Source organism: Caretta caretta, chromosome 5 (assembly GCF_965140235.1).
Source record: "Caretta caretta isolate rCarCar2 chromosome 5, rCarCar1.hap1, whole genome shotgun sequence".
NCBI lineage: Eukaryota > Metazoa > Chordata > Testudines > Cheloniidae > Caretta > Caretta caretta.
The window spans coordinates 2,565,384-2,592,458 of record NC_134210.1 but is presented as its reverse complement, the minus strand read 5'-3'; the positions used below and the strand labels follow the sequence as shown (position 1 = coordinate 2,592,458).

At 55.1% G+C, this 27,075-nt stretch overlaps 1 long non-coding RNA gene across 4 annotated transcripts in view; it reads right to left on the bottom strand.

Moving 5' to 3' along the window:
• Nucleotides 1–7,445: 7,445 nt before the first annotated feature.
• The window catches only part of LOC125636713 (uncharacterized), a 46,257-nt gene continuing 26,627 nt past the window's right edge, over nucleotides 7,446–27,075 (bottom strand). For 2 of the 4 annotated variants that reach the window (XR_012668344.1, XR_012668342.1), the window contains exons 3-5: nucleotides 26,512–26,724; nucleotides 14,808–15,835; nucleotides 7,446–10,111 (exon numbers count right to left, since the gene is read on the bottom strand). This is a non-coding gene — a long non-coding RNA (uncharacterized LOC125636713). The remainder of the gene's footprint in view (nucleotides 10,112–14,807; nucleotides 15,836–26,511; nucleotides 26,725–27,075) is intronic. The other 2 variants (XR_012668345.1, XR_012668343.1) reach the window with 2 other exon arrangements.

The following is a 27,075-nucleotide window of genomic DNA, read 5'->3' as shown; positions in this document are numbered from 1 at the left end:
AAGCCCCCATAGCGAAAGACGAAGCGTTCCAGAAATGAGAAAGAGCTGCCAGGCCTGGTGGGGGTGGGGAGCAGGGGCTGCTCCAGAGCCAGCCATGGGCAGCTGGGTGTGATCCTTTAGCGGTGACTGCGGCACTGGGCCCGTCACTGGGTTATCGGAGTCTGCCATGGACGCCCAGGCTCCCCCCGCCCAGCGTGCAATCCATGGCCTGCTGCAGCTGTTCCAGAGAGGGGGGCAGCAGACAGCAGCACATCGAGGAGCAGCATCAGCTTTGCTGGCATGGGAGGAGAAAGGGCTGGAGAATACGGTCGGTGACGCTTGGTGTGGTTACCAAAGGGCCTATGTTGGCACTGAGCTCTCTGGGTTGGGGGTCTGCAGCTCTCAGCGCACAGTCCTGGGCACTACGGAACAATACGCACGAGTGGCGTGGCCAGGCAGCAAGTGTGAAAAATCAGGACACTTTTTTTTTTGAGGAGGAGGGGCGGGTATACTGGCCTATGTAAGACAAAGTCCCTAACACTGAGACAGGCCTGATAATATCAGGACATCTGGTCACCCTGCATATGAGTTCGATGAACCTGGACTGGCCAATAGGAGACCTTCGTTACCGGCCTGCTAGTGTATTTATTGCCTTGAGCTGCGTACAGGTAATAGGCTGACCAGATAGCAAGTGTTAAAAATCGGGACAGGAGGTGGGGGGTAATAGGTGTCTGTTTGAGAAAAAGACCCAAAAATCGGGACTGTCCCTATAAAATCGGGACATCTGGTCACCCTAGCAGATAATGGCTCCGGGGAGAATATGCCATCGTCTCAGAGGGCCCAGTCCGCCCGTGCTCTGAGTTCTTCTGGAAGTCCGGCCCGTGCATGTCTTTGCCTGAGAGCAGAGGCTCCCAGATTGGCCCGGACGCCTGGGCCCTTTTGGGATGGTGTAATACTCTCTTGTGGCTGCAGGTGGCAGCATGTTCCAGTATATTTTGACTAGGTCCGTGTATCTGAGGGCCCCTTGGGGAACTCCTCATCGCTTTGCTGTGCGGGCACAGGGCCTGCAGACCGATCTGCCCTGAGCATCTTGCTGCAAAGTACTGCTCCCCCGCCTCTGCTCTGCCTGGAGCATCACAGGACTCTGCGCAAGGCGCACTCTCCGTTAAAGACAATGGGGTGGGGGGTGGGCATGTGTGCACAGAAGGGCTGGGGAGATGCTCTGTCTGGACTGGCCAAACTGGCCCGGAGGCTATAAAATTGGTGCCTGGAAGTGGAGGGAGACTTGCACTGCAGCCCAAACTCCCCACAGCCAGCCCCGGGGAGCCCCCTCCCCCCATACGGGGAGCCCTTTGTCACTTGACTTGGTGCAGTCGCATGTGTTTTCCCTGGGCTGGGATGTCCTGGCTGGGCCCAGCCAAGGGCCGTGCGGGCTGCTTGCCAGGAGCCTGAGGCTGGCGCATACGTGGGAGCAGAGCACAGCTGTCCTCTGGCAAAAGGCAGTGCAGACCGCGGACCCTACAGCTCCTGGCACGCAGTGCTCCCACAGCGCCATCCGAGCGGAGGCGCCTGGTGCACCTGCTGCCCACCACGAGGCAGGCTGGCTTACCCCCGGCCTTGCTGGGCTTGGAAACCCCAACGGGTCCTGGCTGGGTATGGCCGAGGCCTCCCTTCGGAGCTGCATGCTCTCTGATGCCATATGCCCTGGGGGGAGGGTGACCCCATAGGCTGCTTTGGCGGTGGTGACCCCCACCCCCGGAATGAAACTGTCCTCAGAGCATCCGCCTCAGCCCAACCCCCCTCACTTGTGTTCCCAAGGGGGCTTTGATGCTATCTACTGGCTGCAGGGGCTCTGCTCCCCACCTTCCCCCTCGAGCCGTTCTGTGACTCCACTGGCCCTGGCCTTTCATCACAGCTGCCTCGGGCTTGTTTTGTGCTATAGCTGCTGAGGGGAGCCTTTATCAGTGAAATTGGCGGGGGCGGGTGGGGGGGGACAGAAATCGGGGCTCCACGCTGCAGCCCCCAAACGCATCGTTCCCCACAGGGAACGCTGCAGGAGCTCGGGTTTCTGCTTCTGCTCTGAGCTTGGCTGGGGTCCCTCCCGCAGCGCACTCTGGGATTCAGCTTCTCCGTGCACGAAGAGTCTTGTGCACAGGTTCGTTCCACCAGCCCCGGGAGGATCTTCCTCCTCAGGCACTTGGTCCCGGGAGCTCGCAGGGCCCAGCCGCTGCATGGGAAATTCTGCCTGTGGAGGGCAGCGCTGAAGCCAGGGTGGCTCCTGTGCAGCGCCAGGCACTGAAATGTGAGAGCTGGTGAGATGGCTCCAGAGAACGCCAGTGCCTCAGCCAGCAAGGCCCTGCCCAGGGCACCATTTCAGATTCCAAAAGCTACTTGGGCACCTGAAAACTTCCTTGGGGTTTTGTTTTTTTTTGCAGATGACGACTTCGATACAGTGCTCCTGGCAGATAATAATTTCTAATTCCTATATAAAGAAAGAACATTAAATAAACATTAGCCCCACTCAGCTCTAATACTTGTTCCGACATCTTGTGGCAATACACTTAATGAACGGACACTGGTTAGGTTTAAAAAAAAAATTTATATTCTTACTTTGTGACTAACTCTTGAATACAACCATTGAAACAATTGTAGAAAAGCCTAGGTGACTTTCTATCACTTTTTTTGCAGTTCGTCAAGCTTGGAATAGATGATTTAACTTTTGGAAACATCCTACTAGGGCAAGGCACCTTGAGTTTATACTGCACCTGCCTGGGGCTGGAGGGGTGTTACCTCACTACACACAACAGACTAGAAAATGACTTTAAACAGGAGTGAAACTGACATTTTCAAGTCACTGTCACAGGATTGCCAACCCCAAATGTTCAAAAATCAAGAATCAGGCTCACCAAAAATCATGAGATTATGTAAAAATACTAGATTGAGTGTTCTTTTTGCTTACATTCTGCTTTTTGGGACTTTAAGGGGCACTGGGGTCACATTTTGAAGCTTTCTCCACAGCCACAAGGGCTAGAAACTTCATTTTTCTTTAAGAAGGAAGGCTGAAATCATCACCTATTGCTTGACTCCAGGGGCTGGGGCTTTAAGGAAAACAATAATCATGAGAGTCATGACAAAATCATGAGAGTTGGCAAGACTAGTTACTTTCCAGAAGGCTCTTAAACACAACACTACAGTGACTGAGTTGCAGTTTTCACAGGAGAATATTTTAAATCAAACACCAAGAAAATTCCATGTTTTAAAGTTGGGGAAAAAAATTGAGACTTCTGCGGTCGATCAGGGCAAACGGAGGCAGGAAAGGAAAATAAACAGGCACAGGAGCTCGGGGCAGCTCTTCCTTTTGAAAGGAAGTTGGGGGGTCAAATCTTCTCGTCCTTAATCAAGTAAAACTTCTATTGTCACCAGTGCCTTCACCCAGAGATATCAGCATCACAGTGAACATGTGATAACGTGTGGTCAATAACTATACACTTCATACTTAAATATCGAAGCCATCTTACACGCATTGGCTCCAGGACTGGATTTTCTGGCATATTCTGAACAGTGCTGAGCACATAGATCATGCCCAGTGAATAAACACAAATCATGACAATAATGGTCATTTTTATGGACTCTTTGTTCGTCTGTATCCACAAAAAGAACAGGAGGACTTGTGGCACCTTAGAGACTAACAAATGTATTTGAGCATAAGCTTTTGTGGGCTACAGCTCACTTCATCAGATGGTCTGTAGCCCACAAAAGCTTATGCCCAAATAAATTTGTTAGACTCTAAAGTGCCACAAGTCCTCCTGTTCTTTTTATGGACTCTGTGGATGCAATTTCTGTTCTTTGTTATGGAATTGGCCTGAATACAGCTGAAACCCTAAGAATTTGAGGCATAAACACATCGGATACTCATATGACACTTTCTTATTCCTTCCTTTTCTCAAACTCAGAACAAAAAAGGACCAAGCAAAATGGTTTTCAGTTAAAATCTAAAACTGCACAGCAGGTATTGCGGTACAACCAGCCTGGGGCAGAACCTGCCACCCCTGGGAGTTAAGTACTCACCTCTCATCTGATTCTCATTCTCTTTCTTTCTTCAGCCTTCCTGACCTCTGTGCTGCTTTTGATACCGTCAGCCACAACATGGATCCCAACGATCTGGGGCTGTGGGCTGGCAGCTCGGGGGACGGGCCGTGCCTTGGTTCTGCTCCCATCCACCAGAGGCCTCTTTTTTGCAGCATGCAGCAGAGAGAGCGGATGGTCCAGTGGATCGGGAGCTAGCCCTGAGAGACCTGGGTGCTACTCCCCAGCCCCCCCGGACTTCCTGTATAACCTCAAGTCAGTGCCTTAGGGACAGAGCTTCAAAGGTTTTTAGGCACCCAAAGATGTAACTGGGCATCTAGTGGGGTTTATAAAGCACCAAATCTTCTCGGTGCTTTTGAAAATCCAACTAGGTGCCTAAACAAGTCTTTGAAAGTCTAGCCTTTAGTCTCTTTGTGCCTCGGTGCCCCATCTGTACAATGGGGATAACAACCCTGCTGTACCTCACCGAGGGGCTGCGATGTGAAGTGCTCAGATACTACAGTGATGGGGCCACATAAGTACCACAGATAGCGTGGGAACTTCTCTATGCCACTGCTAGCCCTCCCCTGGGTTAGCCCCTTCTTTTCACCTGTGCCCCTCACATCTCCTTCTGTTCTGAATGTAACCTTGGCTCAGAGGACTTGGCTGTATTTCTTCTGAGTCCCCTGTGTTCAACTCCCACCCGGCAGAGGGATTCCTGTTGTACAGGTTTCAGAGTAGCAGCCATGTTAGTCTGTATCTGCAAAAAGAAAAGGAGGACTTGTGGCACCTGAGAGACTAACAAATTTATTAGAGCATAAGTGAGCTGTAGCTCACGAAATCTTATGCTCAAATAAATTTGTTAGTCTCTCAGGTGCCACAAGTCCTCCTTTTCTTTCTGTTGTAAAGGTTCACTTCCAGATCCTTAATTTAATTACCAGCCTTTTCTTATCTTAATCACCCTGCCACTGTTTGTAAACAAAACATGGACTCCTCCCTGCCCCAGGGGCACCAGCTGGGAGAACACACAATCCATACTTGTTGAGAGCTCTGCCTGGGAGCACACCTCCTGTATGAAAACGGGGGGGGGGGGGGGGGGGGAGGTGGGCAGCCCCCCACTGCCCTACCTAATTGGTGTCCTTGGCCCTGCCCTCCAGGGATTCACCCCATGCCTATGACCATGGTGGGCAGGGCCTGACCATCCCGCCCCCCATCTCCCAAGATGCTCCGACAGCCCTTCCCTGAATCCCCATGCAAGGAGAGGGGGAAACTGAGTTTAACCCCATGGTTACCAGGGAGTGCAATAATCCGGCTGTCACGGTTGCAGGACTAATTGTATCTCTGAGTGCACCCCTTGTGCCTTCACCTCTCCTGGGTGGAGTCATGCCCTTCTCCCACTCAGGTTGGACCTTGGGCTACTGCACCCTGTGTATCCAGTGGGGCTCGGTCCCTGCAGTTCCTCCCTTCAGGAGTCTGTGGCCTGAACACCATGACCCGGCAGCTTCTTACACCAAACTATGGTTTAATCTGAACAGCAGGAACAAAGCACAAGAGGAAAAGGATTTTAAAATAGTCTGTGCGCAGGTCCCCCTTCCCAAAAGCCCTGCCGCCTGTAGTGGGAGTCTACAGAGACCTAGCTTCTTCAGAAACCTCCAGCTGTGTCCGTGTGTCAGTCTGTTCCCAGAAACAGCTCCCCAACGCCCTCTCTCACCTCCAGACAAAGAGAGGCTTTTTAATGGTTTATGGTCCTGTCCGCCTGTTGGCTGCCAACACTGGGAAAACAAGCTGTGTAACGTGGCAGGCACGCAGCTCATAGGAACTTCACAGGTAATAGCTCAGGTGTTGTCTCTTAAACACCTGGACGTGTTTCAAGGGAGGTGCTTTATCTTGAGTCATTGTTTTGCTGTCCGGTTTTTTTCTCCATAGCCCTGTTGATTTCACCTGTACATATAGTCATACACTGAATGCCCTAGTAACCAGGTCCCCTACACTGTTCATAGATCAGTACCGAGCGGCCCCATTTTCCGTCACATCAGCTGCTATGCAATCTCCAGCCATTGGGAGGTCAACGCCTGCAAATAAAAGCCAGGAAAATTATCTGGGAAAAGTCACTGTCCTCCTGTGTGGGAACTCAGCTCAGGTACCAGCATCTGTCCACATCTGTTATCCCCACCCCTTCCTTCCACCCCGCCCGACGGCCGCCAATTCTTTCCTGTGCTGCTAACACAGTATCCCTCTTCAGCCTCCACACACGGTTCCCGGCCAGAGGCAGGAACAAAGCGGGCTGCCAGGGGTGGTGGCACCAGGCTGTGGCCAGAGTGTCCTGTGATCACTGGTAGCGCAGTGCTGTGAAGGTGCAGAGAGAGGAGGATGGTAGAGTAACCACGGGGTAATAGTAACTAGCAGGCAGAGGGGAGTGTGACACATCGAATGGAAACAAAACTGCTCAACTGTGTCGTAGGCCCCAGGGAGCAGATTGTCACAGGCACCCACTTTCCTGCCACGCACTCCTGTCTGTGCCTTGAAACCTTCCCTCCCCTGCTAACAGAGGATCTTGCTCAGCGTGAGGGGCTGAGTCCGTGCGTTGGAAGTTCCAGGTTCTCGCCTCCCCCTGGCGTGGCTGTACTCTGCAGGAGAACGAGACGCAGAGAGACCTACAGGACCGCAGAACGGAGAGTGTTTGTATCTACTCTGCTCCTTGGCGCAGACGTTCCCCTTCCTCAGTGTACTAGGACAACCGCCGCTGTCCAGCTCAAGGAGCAGGTTCTGGAGTAGTCTCTGCAGGTTAAGGGTCACAATACAATCAAGAGTTTATTCAAACTGCTCCCAGCTTGTCTCCCGACCGTACAGGTCCTGTGTGTGCCCACGTCCTGAGAGGATGGATACAGCTCCTGGAGCCAACCAGAGTCCCACCTAGAAAAGGCTTTTCCACCACCCGAGTGATACTCCCAAAACCGATGGCCCCTTCTGCCCAGCAAACCCCCACCAACCAAAGAGAGGAAATTAATAACAACACGCCCGCCCCCCCACCGGCAGAACTGTTACCCTGTCAAGGGGGAAGAGCCAGAGACTCCATGGAATCTGCTGGGGACTTTGCTATTGCTGTTGATTTTTGTGGCAGGTACCCAGATACTGTGGTGATGGGCGCAACAGAACACACTGAGACAGAGAGAGAAAAATGGGTGCAGAGCCCAGCTGAAAATCCGCCCCGTAAAGCTGGTGCTTCGACTCTGCTTCTGGCTCCCAGGGTTTTGCTGGGCAGGGCGGGAGGGGAATCGCCTTGACTACAGCTCCCAGCTGGATGTCCAACGATCATGATTGGTTCCAAGGCAGGTTAGAGGGTGTAGACAGGGACGAATCTCTATGCCTGTTTGTTAGGGGGCTTATTCCTTCACCCACTTACTTCCCTGGTCCTTCTCGCATGAACAGAGAGCAACAATACCCGCAGTCCAAAGGTGCAAACAATTCGATGTTTATTGGGGTGAACTTCCAGCAAGCATGATTCCAGTTTCCTTCCTTAGTATCCTCCTTCCCAGCTCTGACACCACAGAGCCTTACACGTGTGTCCCTGTTCCCATTCCTACCCTTAGCCAAACATGATTCTAATTTCCTTACCCACATTCCCTGTTCCCATTTTCCCCACACACACCCACCCCCTCACTTCCTGATTGACTGCAGACTATATAGTAAAACTTGAGTTCTGCTTTACTATACCTTAACCAATCATTTTCCTGAAATTTAACTAACCAATCCTAACATATTGTAACATGATTATGTAACCAATTATATCCCACCACTTTAATTAGTTTACACCCAGCAAAATTAATTATACAGCAGACAGGAACAATCACAGAACCAGACAGAGATTATACAGACAAACAATAGCAAAGTAGGAACTATAATGACAAAACAATACAGAAGTGAGGATTTCACATCCCAGCTATCGATAAGTGAGTTCTTGCCAGACAGGATGCTATCAAACTAAGTTTCCTTTTACATTTTCTAGGCACTTCCCTTTCTCTGGAGATGATAGGATACAATCCTGTCCTGATAGTGCCTAACAGCCCAATAGCACCTTCTTTCAATGTGACTAGTTTGGAATGTGAGGATCTGACCATTCGCTTCCCAGCTTATGGCTGCCTCTGCTGCTTAGCCAAAGGCCTGAGCCTAAGCACAGGGCCTCAAATTGTCACAGTAAGAGAAGGCCCTTACACCGGCAGACAGTGATTTTGATTCTTTCTTTTGTACCTCTATAACTAGCCAGGTGATAAGAATACACCTAAATTCTTAGAGTATAGGCCTTTACAGACAGACCTGAATATCTATATCCTAACACTGTTCCTGAAATGCAGCCGCCTGGAGAGTAGACCAAGGCAGCTGGTTAACACAGCACAGCAACACCAGACAGCAGCATAGGCCAGGAAGGGCAGGATCCATATCCCCATGGAGAGCTGGTGTGGGAGGGGGATGCGTTAGCTGCATTTCCACCTTCCTATCTCCATTGGCAGCTGGCCAGAACACCAGGTTTAGCACCTGTCTTGTGTGCAAAGTGCCCTGTGACTTGCAGTGCTTGGGGGAGGGGGCAGTGCCTTGCTTTTAGGTCTCCTCTAAAAGAGGATGAGAATGCCCCTGACTAGCAAAGCAGCCCCCCACTGTGCAGCTAGGCAGGGTGGGGAGTGGGGCTGGAGGCCCCAGTCTCAGCCCATCCTGCGCCAGAGGCTGGGAACACCCCAGTTCCAGCCCCATGTCATGCTGCCATTCTGTGTGGCGTCTGGCCAGGTCGGACCCATTGCTGGCCAGCTCCCTGACTAACTGTGCTGCTAGGCAGCCAGTGAGCCCCGCTGCCCTGCCTGGGAACCGAGAGCCTGGCCACAGCCCCTGAGCGGCTGCTGGGGTGGCAGCCCTGCTTACAAGCCCAGCCCCAACAGCAGCTCAGCAGCTGCTCAACGTGTACCGCACCTATCGCGCGCTTGCCCTCGTTCCAGCCCTTGCTCCCCTCATGGCTTCGATCCATGGCTTACAGCTCCTGCTTACTCCCAGCTCCGGCCTCTGCTTCTTTCCCTCTGGTAATGACCCTCAGCTTGTGTCCTGGACTTTGCCCACCCTGGACCCATCTCTAAACCAGTAGGCCAAACTCTTGCTTCCACCACTAGGCCTGACTGCCCACAGCCAGTTGGCTACACATTCGTCCTGTCCTCTGTAAAGGGTATCTATGGCTTGTGTGAGGCTCCTGGCCTTGGACACTCAGGCTACAGGGTGCCTGAAAAATTCCTCACTTGAGCCAAGCCTGGGATGGTTCCTTTCTTTCCAGTGTCACTCATCTAGACACTGGCCCGGTCTGAGGCTCAAACTTAAAGGCCAGACAGGACCATCATGATCATCTAGTCTGACCTCCTGCACACCACAGGCCATGGAACCTCGCCCACCACTTCCAATAACAGACCCCCAACCTCTGGCTAAATTACAGACGTCCTCAAACCAAGGTTTAAAGATTTCAAGTTACAGAGAATTCACCATTTATTCTAGTTCAAACCAGTAAGTGACCCATGATACACACTGGAGAAGGAGGCAAAACACCTCCAAGGTCTCTGCCAATCTGAGCTGGGGGGAAATTCCTTCTTGACCCCAAATCTGGGGACCAGTTAGACCCTGAGCATGTCAGTGAGACCCACCAGTGAGACACCTGGGAAAGAATTCTCTGCAGTAACTCAGAGCCCTCCCCAGCCAGCGTCCCACCGCCAGCCGTTAGGAGTCGCAGGTGGGCCATAGGCCATTGTAGGCAACCTCATCATCCCATCCCCTCTGTAAACTTATCAAGCTCAGTCTTAAAACAAGGTAAGTTTTTCACCCCAACTACTCCCTTTGGAAGGCTGTCCCAGAACATCACTCCTCTGATCAGCTCCGGCGCCGCTCTGTACCTGCCTGAGGCTTGCAGTTTGGGGGGGCAATGACACCCTCTGGCTCCCAAACTATGCCCACGTTAAAAAGTGTGTGTGGGGGTGTGACTCCATGGCCCCCCTGGTTCTGGCACTGGTGGCCCACCCACTTCTACAAAGGTTCTGGAGCCCTTGTGTGACGAAGTGGGCCTGTTCTTGATGTTTCCTCCGAGTATTGTGGGGGTGCCTCCGTTTCCCCTATGCAGTTCTTGAGTATCTAGGTGATGGGGTAAGGGTGTATGATCATTGCAGAGCCCTAGAGGGCAGGTGTGTGCAGGGGTCTGGACACAGAGAATGGCCGACACCCTGTTTCCTGGCAACTGATGGCCTGGGCCCTTCCCCCCTGCAAGGTGAGAGCTGAAGGGTTGGAGAACAAAGGAATCAGGTGACCTCCTGGACTGGGAAAGGAACAAAGCCCAGAGGAGAAGGGGCTGGAGGGAGTTTCAGTTTGGGGCTGGCTGGGACATGGAGTGAAGTGCAGACGTGGTTGTCTGGCTCACTGCCCCCCAAAATGGACCCAGCTGAGGGGTCCCGTTCTCTGCACCTGCAAGCTCTGTTTTAGACCATGTTCCTGTCGTCTAATAAACCTTCTGTTTTACTGGCCGGCTGAGAGTCACGTCTGACTGCGAAGTTGGGGTGCAGGACCCTCTGGCTTCCCCAGGAGCCCCGCCTGAGCGGACTCGCTGGGGGAAAGCGCACGGAGGGGCAGAGGATGCTGAATGCTCTGAGGTCAGACCCAGGAAGGTGGAAGCTGTGTGAGCTGTGTGTCCTGAAGACAGGCTGCTCACAGAAAGGCGACTACCCCAGAGTCCTGACTGACTTCATGGGGAGCAGTTCCAGAGCATCGCCCAGGGACTCCGTGACAACTGGTGGCAGCGGTGGGATGTACTGCACCCCGTGGACGGCGCTTCCTGCAGTAAGTGACTGGGGAGCAGTAACACGAAGGGGGATTGCCGAGGACCAGGCCTGCTGAAGGCTCAGAGAGGAGCGGTTTCGGGGGGCGGTTAACCCCTGGGAGTGTGTGACCAGCGAGAAGGACTGTGCAGTAACAGGGTTCCCCTGGGGATTGCAGCAAGCAGTCCAAGGGGCGGAGGAGTCTGCAGCGACCCTGGCAAAGAGGTGGTGACCTCGAGAAGGGCTGGCACACTAGGGGTTCTCCCTGGAAACCGTGGGGAGCTGAGAACACACGGGCCTGTGAGTCCACAACAACTTGGGAGGAGTGGAGTGATGGCCTGTCACCGTCTCCTTAAGAAGGACATTGTAACCCTGTGCAAAAAGAGAGGGTTGAGCGTTGGAAAGTTCACCAAAGCAGAGTTAATCGTGCAGCTGGAGGAGGATGACTGCTCTAAGGAACAGATTCCTGACCCCAAATGGGGCTATAGCAGGATCTGGGAGCAGCTGGAGTGGGAGCCAGGCATCCCCAAGACTCCTGTCCCCGACCAGACGAGGGTCTTCACGATCGGGTTCCCCATCGGGGGATCGAGACGGACGGGATTGGAGCTGAGTCCGAGAGAGCAAGAGGACCGTGGGACCGTGGGAGACAGCGAGAGCCCGAGAAAGAGCTGCAGAAGCAGCAGCAGCATGAACTGGCGGTGGGGGAGCGGAGAGGCCTAGGGGACCTCCCCGGGGTGAGTGGGGATAGATCCCGGGGGGCCAGTTCCGCAGGGAACCTCGAGACTAAATTGCTGCCCCTAGTTAAGGAGGGGGGGGGTGTGTGGATGCCCACCTCACTGCCTTTGAGCAGGCTGGCGATTTGAACCAGGGGAACCCTGCGGAAAAGCCCCGGTGTCTAGCTCCCTTGCTGGGTCCCAAGGCCACAGACTCCATCAGCCAGATGGGTGGGGAGGTGGACACGCTCCCACTCCTGACCTATATGTCTGTGTGGAGTTTCCTGGGGCCAGGCCCCTCGGACCCCCAGTGGGAGCGGAAGGTGATGGTCAATGGGGAGACATTCCTGGGGTGGCGAGATCCTGGGACAGAGAGAACTGGTGTCAGGCCCCGGGTGGTGCAGCCTCAGAGGCTGAGGGGCTGTGTGAGCTGGGTGAGGGTCCCAGGGACGAAGCCCCTCGCCCTGCCTATGGCCCAGATCCCTGTGCAGACCCAGGAGGGGTGGGGCTGGCTGGTCGTTGGGGTGCTCCAGGACACCAGCTGCGAGACCCTGTTGTGGGGTGACTGTGTCTCTTTGGGACAGGATCCAGGCCCTGCTCCTGTAACTGCCAAGGGTTTGAATTTGAATCCAGGGAACCAATCGGTGGAGAGGGAAATGGTCAGTGAAAATGCAGATGACCTGGCTGGCAGCAGGGAGGAGCCGCTAGGCTCAGGCTACCTGCCTGCCTGTAACCAGACCCCTGGGGCTGGGTGGGACAGAGAGATGCTCCCTGCCCCCTTGCACACAAGAGTGGGGACTCTCGCTGGCTCTGATGCATTGAGGAAAGCAGTGGCCTGCCCCCACTGGGACAGCAAGGGCAGCGCTGAGCACAGTGGGAGCTGAGACCCCAGCTGAGTGGGGGGAGACACAGGCAGGGCAGGGGATCTGTGGGGAGTGGCAAGGTGCTTGGTAAGGAAAGTTTGGATGAGCCTAGGCAGCCTTGTGAGCTGATGGCTGTGTCCAGTCAGCAGGGTGGGAAGGCGAGGAGAGTGGAAGATGAGTGTCCCTGGACCTTACCTGTTAGCTGGGTGGAGAATTGGGACAGTGAAGGAAATGGGTCTCTGTCTGTCAGGGGTATTGACTTGCCTATGGAGGGAGCTACCCTGATCTCCAAGCAGTTGTCTGTGACCAGCCTTGTGTGCTGGGACAAGGGGAATGAGATCCCAAGCTGTGTGTCTGGGAAAGGAGAAAGTGTGTCCGGCTCTTCTTGGTCTGTGGAGCAGACAGAAGGGGCCTTTCAGCCTGTGATGATTGAGGGTCGTGCAGTTGTCTCAGAGCTGGTTCTGGATTCAGCTAAAGCCCAGGAAGGGAAGGGTCCTAAGTTTCTGTCTGCTCGGGAGAATGGCCCTGTAACTAGGCGCATCCAGTTAGGGTCTATGTAAAATCCCAGAGACCAGACAATTCTGGTGCTTGTATTTTGCCTGTTGCTAGTGTGTGGCTGGGAAAGGGTGGAGCAACTCTGTCTAATCAGGGTGAGATCCTAGCCAGGGCACAAGGAGAGCATGAAGGTGTGTGATTGTGTTACCTACTGAGGGTGTGGAAACCTGTAGCAAGGAGGAAAAGATTCCTGAACTTGTGTGTGGCAAAGGGAAGGAGAATGCTTCTAACCTTTTATCTAGGAAGTCTGTAAGTTTGCCTGAAAGGGGATTGTGTAGGAATCCGCCTGATGGGCCAGAGGTGATTCTGGATGTAAGGGAGATCCAGAAAGAGTCTGTTGTTGCTCAGGAAAGTGTTCCCCTAGAGCAAGCCCTAGGTAAAGAGGGTAAGAGCAGAATTTCTGGGAGGGGTGAATTGTTGCATAGAAAAGCCCTTGGGAAAGGAATCCTCATGGAGTCTTTGCAAGCAGTTTACTGCAACTGAAGGGTGTGAAAGTGATTTAATCAAGAAAGTTTCAGTTCCTAACAGCAGAAATTTTCTGTTGTGAATGGATCCACTGACTTTGCTGTTGAAAGATCCAGTGTGGAGAGCTTTGAGAAGGTCTCAGATGGAGTGAAAGCTGTTAAGAAAGGTATACCGTCCTATAACCAAGTGGCTGTGTTTGGCCAGCTTGTTGGGGAGACAAGGTTGTTGGGAAAGGGATGTCTCCATGCTAGTTCTGTAAGTGAACAGTATGTGGCCCAGGTCAAGATGGGGGCCCTTAACCAAGAGAGCCCGAATTGCAGCCCTCCAGACTGGAGCTCTGGGAGAAAACCCAATCCCAGTTTGACCCCCTGGGTTTTTGGGGTGGCCAAAGGGCATGGGCTGCAGAAACCTTCCCACATGCAGCCTGCTAGTGCTATCGACCACCCCCGACCTAAGGGAGGGCGTGAAACTGGAAGGGCCTGGTGTAACTCCTACCAAGGAATGGGAGAGATGCTGGGGCATCCATGGGAACATTGGTGGCTTCGAACTTCCCCAGGTCACCGGGTAAAGTGACCCCGCTCAGTTCAATCTCGAAGGGGGGAGAGATGTGACGAAGTGGGCCTGTTCTTGATGTTTCCTCCGAGTATTGTGGGGGTGCCTCCGTTTCCCCTATGCAGTTCTTGAGTATCTAGGTGATGGGGTAAGGGTGTATGATCATTGCAGAGCCCTAGAGGGCAGGTGTGTGCAGGGGTCTGGACACAGAGAATGGCCGACACCCTGTTTCCTGGCAACTGATGGCCTGGGCCCTTCCCCCCTGCAAGGTGAGAGCTGAAGGGTTGGAGAACAAAGGAATCAGGTGACCTCCTGGACTGGGAAAGGAACAAAGCCCAGAGGAGAAGGGGCTGGAGGGAGTTTCAGTTTGGGGCTGGCTGGGACATGGAGTGAAGTGCAGACGTGGTTGTCTGGCTCACTGCCCCCCAAAATGGACCCAGCTGAGGGGTCCCGTTCTCTGCACCTGCAAGCTCTGTTTTAGACCATGTTCCTGTCGTCTAATAAACCTTCTGTTTTACTGGCCGGCTGAGAGTCACGTCTGACTGCGAAGTTGGGGTGCAGGACCCTCTGGCTTCCCCAGGAGCCCCGCCTGAGCGGACTCGCTGGGGGAAAGCGCACGGAGGGGCAGAGGATGCTGAATGCTCTGAGGTCAGACCCAGGAAGGTGGAAGCTGTGTGAGCTGTGTGTCCTGAAGACAGGCTGCTCACAGAAAGGCGACTACCCCAGAGTCCTGACTGACTTCATGGGGAGCAGTTCCAGAGCATCGCCCAGGGACTCCGTGACACCTTGTCTGGTGGCTGCAATTCTACTCCTCATTCTGTTTTGCTGCGTTCCCTCTCCCTGCATCAGCTTTCCTATCTGTAAAGTGGGACTCTGACTCAGCGAAGAGCCACGAGAATGATCAAAGAGACTGAGCTCCTTGCGTCTATTGAGCTTAAGAAAGAGAAGGTTAAGGGGTGACTTGATCACAGTCTACAAATATCTACACAGGGAACAAATATTTGATAATAGGCTCTTCAGTCTAGCAGAGGAAGGTCTAACCCAAGCAATGGCTGGAAGTTGAAGCTAGACAATTCAGAAATAAGGTGCATCTGTTTAAGAGTGAGAGTAATTAACGGTTGGAACAATTTCCGAAGGGTCACGGTGGATTCTCCATCCCTGGCAATGTTTAAATCAAGACAGGAGAATTTTCTAACAGCTCTGCTCCAGGAATTATTGTGGGGGCAGGTCTCTGGCCCGTGCTATGCAGCAGATCAGACAGGATGATCACAAGGGTCCCTTCTGGCCTTGGAATCTCTGAATCTCTACAAGCGCTTGGACTGTCACAGGCGTGCTAAGTGTTGTTAGGGTGGGTGCTTTCTCCTAGATTTACAATTGTCTCCCCCATTCGGCCCACTCACCTCCCTGCCTCTGTCTCCATAGCCTGAGCATTGTCAGCGCACCAGCTCCGCTACACAAGAGGCTCTTCTTGGCTAGACGTTGATGATGCACTCAGCGTTCAATAAAGTCACCTGCGCCGAGCGGAGACAGCAGCAGAGTCCAGAGCCCTCTCAGGAACCGTGGCATGTGAGACTGCAGCAGGACACGGCAGAGTGTGGAACGCGGTCTGAATGGTTGCTGTTAATCAAAACCTTAAAATCCTGGAAGCAAAGCAGCAGCGGCACAGAGTGGGGATGGGGACAGGGCTGCTCCCGTCTCTTCATAGCCCGGCATGACACAGGTGTCTAGTTTCTGAATCTGTCTCTTATAGATAGTTTTTCCCCACAGGCTGCAGGCTGTGAATAGGAACCTGCTCCAGCTTTAACAGGAGGCTCTGGGGAGAAGAAACATCAGCAGTTATTTGGTCTTAAACCTGGGGCATGGTGCTACTCAAGGAAGATGCCAAGGCCAGAGGGGGCCCAGGAGAAGCAGAGGCAGGGGGCAGACTGGGAGGAGGAGTTCCATTAACGGCCACTGGTAAGAGGTTTTTGATGGGTGGGATTCCACCCAGGAGAGAGACGCTTACAGTCTAATGCTCACCTGAGCAGTGGTGACATATTCCAGCCAGGATCTGGCAGCGGAGCGTGAGCAGGTGGAGTTACAGACACACGCACATACGCATCCCCACGGTCGCACACATGCACAGACATGCCTGAATATGCATGAGCACGCCTGCATGCAACACCCCCCCCTGCACACACCCAGACACGCGCGTGCGCAGTCACGGACACACCTGTGCACACACATGCACGTGCTAACACTACAGCAGATACCAGCTGGCTTATGGAACAGGCGGTCTCATCACAGATCAACTCCACAAGGCATTTAGCCTCCCCTAACCTGAACCTGGGACCCAGTGGGCTTTATTCTGAACTTTGGGCCGCCCTGGGGTCGTGGTCACCCTGGCTCTCTGGTGCTGGTGCTTCCCTAGCACCTACACGCCTCACGACTCTTTCCACAAGTCACTCCCTGCCGAAGGGAAACAGCAGCAGGCACCTCGCTCCCTGGGTGGCTGCAGCCCTTGCTCCAGCTGTGCCGAGTCCCCATGTGACTGCCCTTCATTTCAGCGAACACACTCAATCCCCTGCTCAGAGCCAGAAAGGATTGAGAATTAAACACCACAGAAATCCCCGCCAGCTGCCCCGGCTGGGGCTCCCTTGATTTGCCTCCTCATCTCTGTGCACCCCAAGCACCGGAGAGAATGAGGTCACAGTGACGGGAGGCAGGAGGCTCAGCCGTGCCACTCCCAGACCCAGGGATGATCATCAGCTATGGGAAGCATCCCACAAATCTGGTCCTCTCCGCTGATCACAATGGCCCCTTTTGGCCTTATAATTTACGAATTCCTGCCATGCAGGGTGCGGCCCACAGCAGACCAGGGGGTACAGGAGCGCTTGGGGGTGGGGCAGAGTGCACCCCCTTGAGCCCTGGATCTCTGCTGCTTCTTTTGCGCTGCTACAGACAGGGTGGGTCAGGGGAGGCTGGTGGAGCCAGAAGCACTCAGCTCCCTGAGCCACCGCCAGCACTGTGGGAAGGCACAGAGCTCCCCAGCGCAGCGGCCCAGGCTGTCTCTAAGGCTGCGTCTACACTGCCTGCAGCACAGGTCGCTTTCCCTGCACTTGGACAGCAGTGCGGACGTGTAGGCCAGGGCTTCCGCATGGACAGTCAGTGCATGGCTGTTGCCAGGGTCATAGAATCACAGAATCTCAGGGCTGGAAGAGACCTCAGGAGGTCATCTAGTCCACCCCCTGCTCAAAGCCAGACCAATCCCCAACTAAATCATCCCAGCCAGGACTTTCTCAAGCCAGGCCTTAAAAACCTCTAAGAATGGAGATTCCACCACCTCCCTAGGTAACCCATTCCAGTACTTCACCACCCTCCCAGTGAAATAGTGTTTCCTAATATCCAACCTAGACCTCCCCCACTGCAACTTGAGACCATTGCTCCTTGTTCTGTCATCTGCCACCGCTGAGAACAGCCGAGCTCCATCCTCCTTGGAACCCCCCTTCAGGTAGTTAAAAGCAGCTATCAAATCCCCCCATATTCTTCTCTTCTACAGACTAAATAAGCCCAGTTCCCTCAGCCTCTCCTCGTAAGTCATGTGCCCCAGCTACCTAATCATTTTTGTTGCCCTCCACTGGACTATCTCCAATTTGTCCACATCCCTTCTGTAGTGGGGGGCGCAAAACTGGACACAGTACTCCAGATGAGGCCTCACCAATGTCGAATAGAGGGGAACGATCACGTCCCTCGATCTGCTAGCTATGCCCCTACTTATACAGCCCAAAATGCCATTGGCCTTCTTGGCAACAAGGGCAAACTGCTGACTCATATCCAGCTTCAAGTCCACTGTCACCCCTAGGTCCTTTTCTGCAGAACTGCTGCTTAGCCAGTCGGTCCCTGGCGCCACCGCATCATCACTGGTATTTTAAGCTGCGCTAGGGCGGGGACAGCTAGCATAGGCATCCTTCCCTTGCGGCAATCACCCCTTGGGCTGCTGTGCAGACTGACAGGCTGAGGCAGGCTCACGCAGATTCGGCCCAGTGCAGGCTGCGCCTCCGATGAACCCAGGGCCGTGCCTGAGGTGTACACAATAGAACAGATCACAGCTGCCCTCCCTCCAGGGAGCTCCCTCCTTGGCTTGCAGCACATCCTGGCCAGGCTTGGATGAAGAGGTAGCACCCTAGCTACCCCCCTGCCTGCACACAACCCCTAGCTACTACCTGCCTGCACCCTAGCTATCCCCCTGCCCGCACCTAGCCCCTAGCTACCCCCCTGCCCGCACCCTGAGCTACCGCCCTACCCGCACCCAGCCCCTAGCTACTCCCCTGCCCGCACCCTGAGCTACCCCCCGGCCACACCCAGCCCCTAACTACTGCCTCCCTGCACCCTGAGCTACCCCCCTGCCCACACCCAGCCCCTAGCTATTCCCCTGCCCGCACCCTGAGCTACCCCCCTGCCCACACCCAGCCCTTAGCTACTGCCTCCCTGCACCCTGAGCTACCCCCCTGCCCACACCCAGCCCCTAGCTACTCCCCTGCCTGCACCCTGAGCTACCCCCCTGCCTGCACCCAGCCCCTAGCTACCCCCCGGCCACACCCAGCCCCTAACTACTGACTCCCTGCACCCTGAGCTACCCCCCTGCCCACACCCAGCCCCTAGCTACTCCCCTGCCCGCACCCTGAGCTACCTCCCTGCCCACACCCAGGCCCTAGCTACCACCTCCCTGCACCCTAAGCTACCCCCCTGCCCACACACAGCCCCTAGCTACCCCCCTGCCCGCACCCTGAGCTACTCCCCTGCCCGCACCCAGCCCCTAGCCACTGCCTCCCCGCACCCTGAGCTACCCGCTGTCCGCACCCAGCCCCTAGCTACCGCCTCCCTGCACCCTGAACTACTCCCCTGCCCACACCCAGCCCCTAGCTACTCCTCTGCCCACACCCAGCCCCTAGCTACCCCCCTGCCCGCACCCTGAGCTACCCCCTGCCCACACCCAGCCCCTAGCTACCGCCTCCCTGCACCCTGAGCTACTCCCCTGCCCACACCCAGCCCCTACCTATCCCCCTGCCTGCACCCTGAGCTACCCCCCTGCCCACACCCAGCCCCTAGCTACTCCTCTGCCCGCACCCAGCCCCTAGCTACCCCCCTGCTCGCACCCTGAGCTACCCCCCTGCCCGCATCCAGCCCCTAGCTACCGCCTCCCTGCACCTTGAGCTACCCCCCTGCCCACACACAGCCCCTAGCTACTCCTCTGCCCGCACCCAGCCTCTAGCTACCCCCCTGCCCGCACCCTGAACTACCCCCCTGCCCGCACCCAGCCCCTAGCTACCCCCCTGCCCGCACCCTGAGCTACCCCCCTGCCTGCACCCAGCCCCTAGCTACCCCCCTGACCGCATCCTGAGCTACCCCCCTGCCCGCACCCAGCCCCTAGCTATCCCCCTGCCCGCACCCTGAGCTACCCCCCTGCCTGCACCCAGCCCCTAGCTATCCCCCTGCCTGCACCCTGAGCTACCCCCCTGCCCATACCCAGCCCCTAGCTACTCCCCTGCCTGCACCCTGAGCTACCCCCCTGCCCGCACCCAGCACTTAGCTACCCCCCCTGCCTGCACCCAGCCCCTAGCTACCCCCTGGCCGCACCCAGCCCCTAGCTACTGCCTCCCTGCACCCTGAGCTACCCCCCTGCCCACACCCAGCCCCTAGCTACTCCCCTGTCCGCACCCTGAACTACCTCCCTGCCCGCACCCAGCCCCTAGCTACCACGTCCCTGCACCCTGAGCTACCCCCTGTCCGCATCCAGCCCCTAGCTACCGCCTCCTTGCACCCTGAGCTACCCCCTGTCCGCACACAGCCCCTAGCTACTCCTCTGCCCGCACCCAGCCCCTAGCTACCCCCCTGTCCGCACCCAGCCCCTAGCTACCGCCTCCCTGCACCCTGAGCTACCCCCCTGCCCACACCCAGCCCCAGCTACTCCTCTGCCTACACCCTGAGCTACCCCCCGGCCACACCCAGCCCCTAACTACTGCCTCCCTGCACCCTGAGCTACCCCCCTGCCCACACACAGCCCCTAGCTACCCCCCTGCCCGCACCCAGCCCCTAGCTACTCTCCTGCCCGCACCCTGAGCTACCTCCCTGCCCACACCCAGCCCCTAGCTATCACCTCCCTGCACCCTGAGCTACCCCGTATCTGCATCCAGCCCCTAGCTACTCCTCTGCCCGCACCCAGCCCCTAGCTAACCCCCTGACCGCACCCTGAGCTATCCCCTGCCCGCACCCAGCCCCTAGCTACCGCCTCCCTACACCCTGAGCTACCCCCCTGCCCACACCCAGCCCCTAGCTATCCCCCTGCCTGCACCCTGAGCTACCCCCCTGCCTGCACCCTGCCCCTAGCTACTGCCTCCCTGCACCCTGAGCTACCCCCCTGCCCACACCCAGCCCCTAGCTACTCCCCTGCCCGCACCCTGAGCTACCTCCCTGCCCACACCCAGGCCCTAGCTACCACCTCCCTGCACCCTAAGCTACCCCCCTGCCCACACACAGCCCCTAGCTACCCCCCTGCCCGCACCCTGAGCTACTCCCCTGCCCGCACCCAGCCCCTAGCTACTGCCTCCCCGCACCCTGAGCTACCCCGTGTCCGCACCCAGCCCCTAGCTACCGCCTCCCTGCACCCTGAGCTACTCCCCTGCCCACACCCAGCCCCTAGCTACTCCTCTGCACGCACCCAGCCCCTAGCTACCCCCCTGCCCGCACCCAGCCCCTAGCTACCGCCTCCCTACACCCTGAGCTACCCCCCTGCCCACACCCAGCCCCTAGCTATCCCCCTGCCTGCACCCTGAGCTACCCCCCTGCCTGCACCCTGCCCCTAGCTACTGCCTCCCTGCACCCTGAGCTACCCCCCTGCCCATACCCAGCCCCTAGCTACTCCCCTGCCTGCACCCTGAGCTACCCCCCTGCCCGCACCCAGCACTTAGCTACCCCCCCTGCCTGCACCCAGCCCCTAGCTACCCCCTGGCCGCACCCAGCCCCTAGCTACTGCCTCCCTGCACCCTGAGCTACCCCCCTGCCCACACCCAGCCCCTAGCTACTCCCCTGCCCGCACCCTGAACTACCTCCCTGCCCGCACCCAGCCCCTAGCTACCACGTCCCTGCACCCTGAGCTACCCCCTGTCCGCATCCAGCCCCTAGCTACCGCCTCCCTGCACCCTGAGCTACCCCCTGTCCGCATCCAGCCCCTAGCTACCGCCTCCCTGCACCCTGAGCTACCTCTTTGCCCGCAGACAGCCCTTTTGTGGTGGTGATTTTACTTGTTTCCATGAGCTCTTATGAGAGAAGACGGTGGCCAGGTGGCTACTGGCAACAGATTCACTACATACAGCTCCCAAAAACTATGTTGGGGTGGCCAGAGCGTAGCCCACAGGCCCAATCCAGCCCACTGATTTCTACAAGGTGGTTCACGGGCCCCCTGACCTGGGAGGGGTAGTCTGTCAGGACTACAGGCCCCAGAACACCAGCAACGCCGCACCTTGACCTGAGCACTGGCCCCCAGGTTCAAGTGGCTGCCCGCAGAGGGGACTGCAGCTGTGACCTCTTCCGTTTTAGTTAGGTCAGGTGCGGCTGGCAGGCCCTTTTAGCTACGTGAAAACCCAGGGCTCAAGCCAAGACAAGTTCTTACCCAGGGGTCAAGACAATGAGCTTGTCTTCCTCTCATAGGGAACTCCAATGAAAGCTAAAATCGCTAGCATGCTCTCCTGCCAGCCCCGACGTGGCAGCAAAAGTGAGTAGAGAGAAGAGACCCTCCTGAAGTCAGAAAAAAGAGCAAAAGCCTAACACCTGGGGTGTGGGTCTGGTACCACTAGAAATGGGTTAAAATTCAGCCACCTGTTTGACTGGCTGCGCGGGGACAGGCATGGAACGACAGGAGTGGTCCACAGGAGAAAGCAGTGCCTCTCCCCCCAATCACTCCTTTGTTTTCTAGAGAAGTTTGATCTTTGCTTTTCACCTTTGTGACCCCTGTGAGAGCAGCGAATGCTCAGAGAGCGTCCTGCGGTCAGGGGACAATGCGAGGTTGCTAGTCCTTTTGGAGTTCCAGCTTTCTGGGACTTCCCTCTTGGCTGCATTTGCCTCCCGTCTTTCTGCTTTGGCAGGGCTCTTGGGGACAATGGGATTAGCAAAGGGCTTGCTCTGGCCCCTCCAGTCCGGTTCAGCTTTCCTGCAGGTGTTGCTGCCAGGAGGACAACTTCCACTTTCACTCAGCAAGAGGAAATTAGATCAGTGGATTTCACCGCACTGGGAAAGCACAACAAATGGGACCTTTATCTCTGTCAAAGCTCAGACAGCACAACTGAGATAAAGAACAGAGCGTACAGAAAAACACGCAGACTCCAGGGATAGGCACAATGTAGAGACTATTAACTATTCCCACACCCCAGCCTACGGCACAGACCCAGCATCATGTGATCTGTTACCCAGATGTCTCTGGGACTGCTGCACAGATCCTCACTCTGTTACCCTGAAGTTCCTGGAATAATTTGTCATGGGGTATGTCGGGGGTTTACTCACTCCTGAGTGCCCCGGGTGGCTGCATCTAGGGATTAGCTCTGCCTGGTCTGACACCCTCTTCCTTCAGTTGCTTGCATCACCGCCCCTCCTGTTCTCTAGGAGTCACAATGCTTCCTCTTCATGGCTTGGCCCTCCAGCTTTCCTCTTCTGGGGGTAACACAGTCTCACTGGCACGCTGTCCGGGTGCCATTCCAGGCTGTCTTCCAAATCAATACTGCCCCTTTCCCAGGGGCTAGTAAGGGAACCAAGACCCCCCCCCACTGCTCTGGATGCCAGCCCAGGGACCCTACAATCAGCAGTCAAGGTCTGCACCATCTCAATCTTCATGGCCATTTCCCTGGGCTTCTTCCTACTCCACCTTCTGCAGGCTTTCTTCTCCACCACCCCTCTAGGCAAACCCCTGCCCTCAGGGTCAGGGTCCCAGGGCTTCTGTCTCACCCCAGGTTTCCTCCTTCTCTCAGCCAGCTATTCCTGGCTTTACACAAGCACTGCCTACGCCTGCCCAGATGGGCTCCAACACCGTAACACTTACAACTGCCTTCCCCAAACAAGGACATTCCACTAGAGAAGTTAATCACATCATGGAGCGAGCCACCTAAATACCCCAAGAGAACCTGCTTCAAAACAGAAATAACCCCCCTCTGACCATACAACCCTACCTGTCACCTAGCACCCCAGGCTGGGTATCATGAAGCATTTACAACCCATCCTAAATGGAGACCACATTCTGAAAGAAATCTTTCCTGAAGCCCCTCTTCTGGCCCTCAAACACCAGACCAGGACACGCCAACTCAAAGCAGCCCCAGACCCTGACAGAACAGATGCAAAAGCTGCAGACATAACACTCCCCCTCCGCCCTGCAATACACCTTTCAAGATCCATGTGTCCTACATATGCCTATCACAACATGTGGCGTACCTCATCCAGTGCATTAATTGCCCCAACAACAACTATGTGGGTGAAACCAGACAATCACTGTGCTCACAACAGAACTCTCACAGGAAAATGATAAAAAACAAAACCACCCTGTCACCGGTGGGTGGAGACTTCTCACACAGCGATCACTCCATATCTGACCTCTCAGCCCTCATCCTCAAAGGAAACCCGCGCAACACCTTCAAAAGAGGAGCCTGGGAGATTAAATTCGTAATTCTCCTAGATGCTAAAAATCACAGACCCGACACTAGATTTATGCTTTATTACAATAAACTATAACCCCCACCCCTGCCATGGCTTGAGGAGTTAACAGGCCACTTAATATTATTTCAAGGGACCATTCCAGGTGAATTACTTTATGCTTTTTATGTGTGTTAGTCTAAGTTCTGTGTGAGCCCAGGGAAGGGGGGCGGGGGCAGCTCACCAGTACAGGGAGGATGGTCTCTAAGCAGACTGGGATTGGTTACTTTGCTGGAGATCAGCGGTTCTCAGACTGCTGTGGGACCCCATTTTAATGGGGTTGCCAGGGCCAGCGTTAGACTCGCTGAGGCCCGGGGCTGGAGCTGAAGCCGAGGCTTCAGACCAGGGCAGCAGGGCTCGGGCTCCACCCTCCCTGTTCTCTTTTATTAGAGACAGGAAAAGGAGAAAAGACAAAACCTTTGAAATGTAACTTGTTAAGTGAGGCTTTTATTTTAACATCTTTCTTGCTTTTAGCTGTAGAGAGCTCATGTAGGGGGAACCCTCTGCCTGACCAGACTTTCAGATGATATTACATCAGATTTTAACTGTCCTCTGCTGGAGGGGGTAGAAAAGGTGAGTTGAGCTGGAGCTGAAGTCCAGTCCTTTTCCCTTCAAAATACAAGACCAACGCACGCAAGAGGGGAGAGAAAAGACAGAAAATGCAGCTGCAGCCTCACCGCTGGAAAGACACAGGCCAAGCACACGGTCTGCGCCGTCTGTGATCTGGCAAACTTGGCCCAGCAGTGGGCTGTGTAAGGGATAGCTTTTAGCTGTCTTTCTGGTCAAGGGCTTGCACAGTGTTGCAAAAGATGGAGTTGTCTTGGCAGCTAAGCCAGACTCTTATTAAACAGAGGCAAAAGGAGAGAGAGAGAGAGAGAGAGAGAGGAGAAATAAGGAAGGAAAATGACACACACACACAGGAGGGGGTGACAGCCTAAGTTCCCTCTAAGCTGCGCAGCCGGCTATCATGGGCCACGCAGGAGGGCAGATGTGCCTCTCCCCTGGCCCCAGAGCTTTCATGGCCGGGGAAAGGTGCCTCGCCCCAGGCTACTGTGGCAAGAGAGGGCTGGGGTGCATCCTCTCTCCCCGCTGCAGCCCTGGGGCAGCCTGCACCCCAAACCCCTCATCCCTGGCCCCACCCCAGAGCCCACACCCCCAGCCAGAGCCCTCACCCCCCACAGCACTCCAACCCTCTGCCCCAGCCCTGAGCCCCCTCCTGCACCCCAAACCTCTCAGCCCCACCCCCACCACACGTCACCTCCATATTGGTGCATATAACAAAATTCATTCCACACATGGACGTAACTGCCAGCACGGCCTAAAGCTCATGTCCCAGGCATAGTCACTGACTTCTGCTCGTGCCGGTGGGTGCTTGACCCCCCTCTGCCCCTACCCCCACCCTGACTCCACCCCAGCCCCACCCCCTCCCCCATTCCAAACCCTTCCCCAAAGTCCCTGCCCCAACTCTGCCTCCTCCCTACCTCTATTCCCACTCCTTCCCCAAATCCCTGCCCCGGCCCTGCCTCTTCCCTGCCTCCTTCCCTGAGCATGCCACATTCCCACTCCTCCTCCCTCCCTCCTGGAGCTTGCTATGCCGCTAAACAGCTGTTTGGTGGTGGCAAGCACTGGGAGGTAGGCGGAGGAGCGGGGACGCGGCACACTTGGGGAGGAGGTGGAGGCAAAGGTGAGGTGGGGCGGGGAGCTTGGCTGCCGGTGGGTGCAAAGCACCCACTAATTTTCCTCCTTGGGTGCTCCATCCCCGGAGCACCCACGGAGTTGGCGCCCATGGTCCCAGGTGCTGTTCAGGATTTAGCTGAAGCTGATGAATGTGGCGATGTCATCAGTTCCCTCTGTCTGGCCCAGTGTGGTCAGGGTCCCTTTCAGGGGCAGGACAATGAAGGGCTGGGAGTCTCCTGGGAAATCCCAGGGTCCCCTGATGGTAAAGCATACACCTCCCAGTCCACTCATCCCACTGCTGCCACATGACCAGTGTCCTAGAACAGGTGACAGCCTCATCCCCTTAAAAGTAACCAATCAAAACACATGTGGGTGATTTCATCTGCAAACATTCCCTCCTATTTCTAGACTCTTTCAGCTCATTGGCATGGTAACCCCTGTCTCTGCAGGAGCCTTGCAGTCCCCTTATCACACTTCAAGTTAAACAATCCACTTTGGACCAGTCTGTTTGTCTCCCACTTTTGCTGACTTTTGTAAACGGTAACAGGCTAGTTGGACTTCTCTTACTGTGGACAGTGCAGAGTACAGAGCTCTGCACAACAGGAGAAAAAACATCTCATGCCCTTTTCTTGCTGCTTTACGATGAATAAAGAAGGCCTGAAAGGTCAAGGTTTTCTCCTCCTTATTTCATACATTAGACACCCTGGCCTTGCCTGTCCTACTTTTCCCAGGGGACTGCCCAGATGACTAGGTCTGGTATGGCAGCAGGGGGTCGGTGGCAGTGAAGCCTGAGAAACGGAGGAGGGAAGAGGGGAGTTGCTCATTTAAAACATTGCTTTTTGTATTTGTTTTTGCTAACACATGTTTCACTCAAAGGCCGAGCAAACAGTTTGAAGACCAGGTCCCAAATTCACCCGGTACAGTCACCTTTAAGGACACTTATTACTGAATTGCAATAACGCCCAAGAGCCCTCATCATGGGCCAGGACCCCATTGTGCTGGGTTCTATACAAACAAGACAAAAAGATTGCCCTTCCCTGTAAGATATTACTTGGAAATATCCTGCTGAAAATTTCAAAAGGATCATATTTTCCAACAGACCTTGCTTTGGCTGGATCTCAGACTTACACAGATGTTACAGGGTTAAATTCATCTGGGTAACTGAAGTGTGGTGCACAGACCTCTTCAATGCTGAGCTGCAGCCCACAGAAATGACAGATTCCACCTTGCAATGCTGCATCTTCTTCTGAACAGTGTGTGGGGACTAGTTTTCACAAACTCTGACCCAGTATTTAAGTCGATGACCGCTGCAATCTGCATGTGGAAAAAATGCAGGATGATGTACTCATATCATGTGAGGGTGATGAACTAATTTCCAATCCCTTAGCAACTAAGGAGGATGTTAAATAGCACCTACGAGGGATAATAATTTCCCAGTCAGATGGCCTAGAAAACTTGTACCAAGAGTCCTAAAAGAGTTGACTGATATCACCTCTGGCCTCTGATGTTAATTTATAAGAAAACTTGGAATCCAGGGGAAACTCCAAAAGACTGGAAGAGTGTGAATGTTGTGCCAATATTCAAAAAGAGCAAGTGGGATGACATGGGTAACTACGGGCCAGTTAACCTGACATCAATCCTGGGCAAAATGGAAACACTACTTAC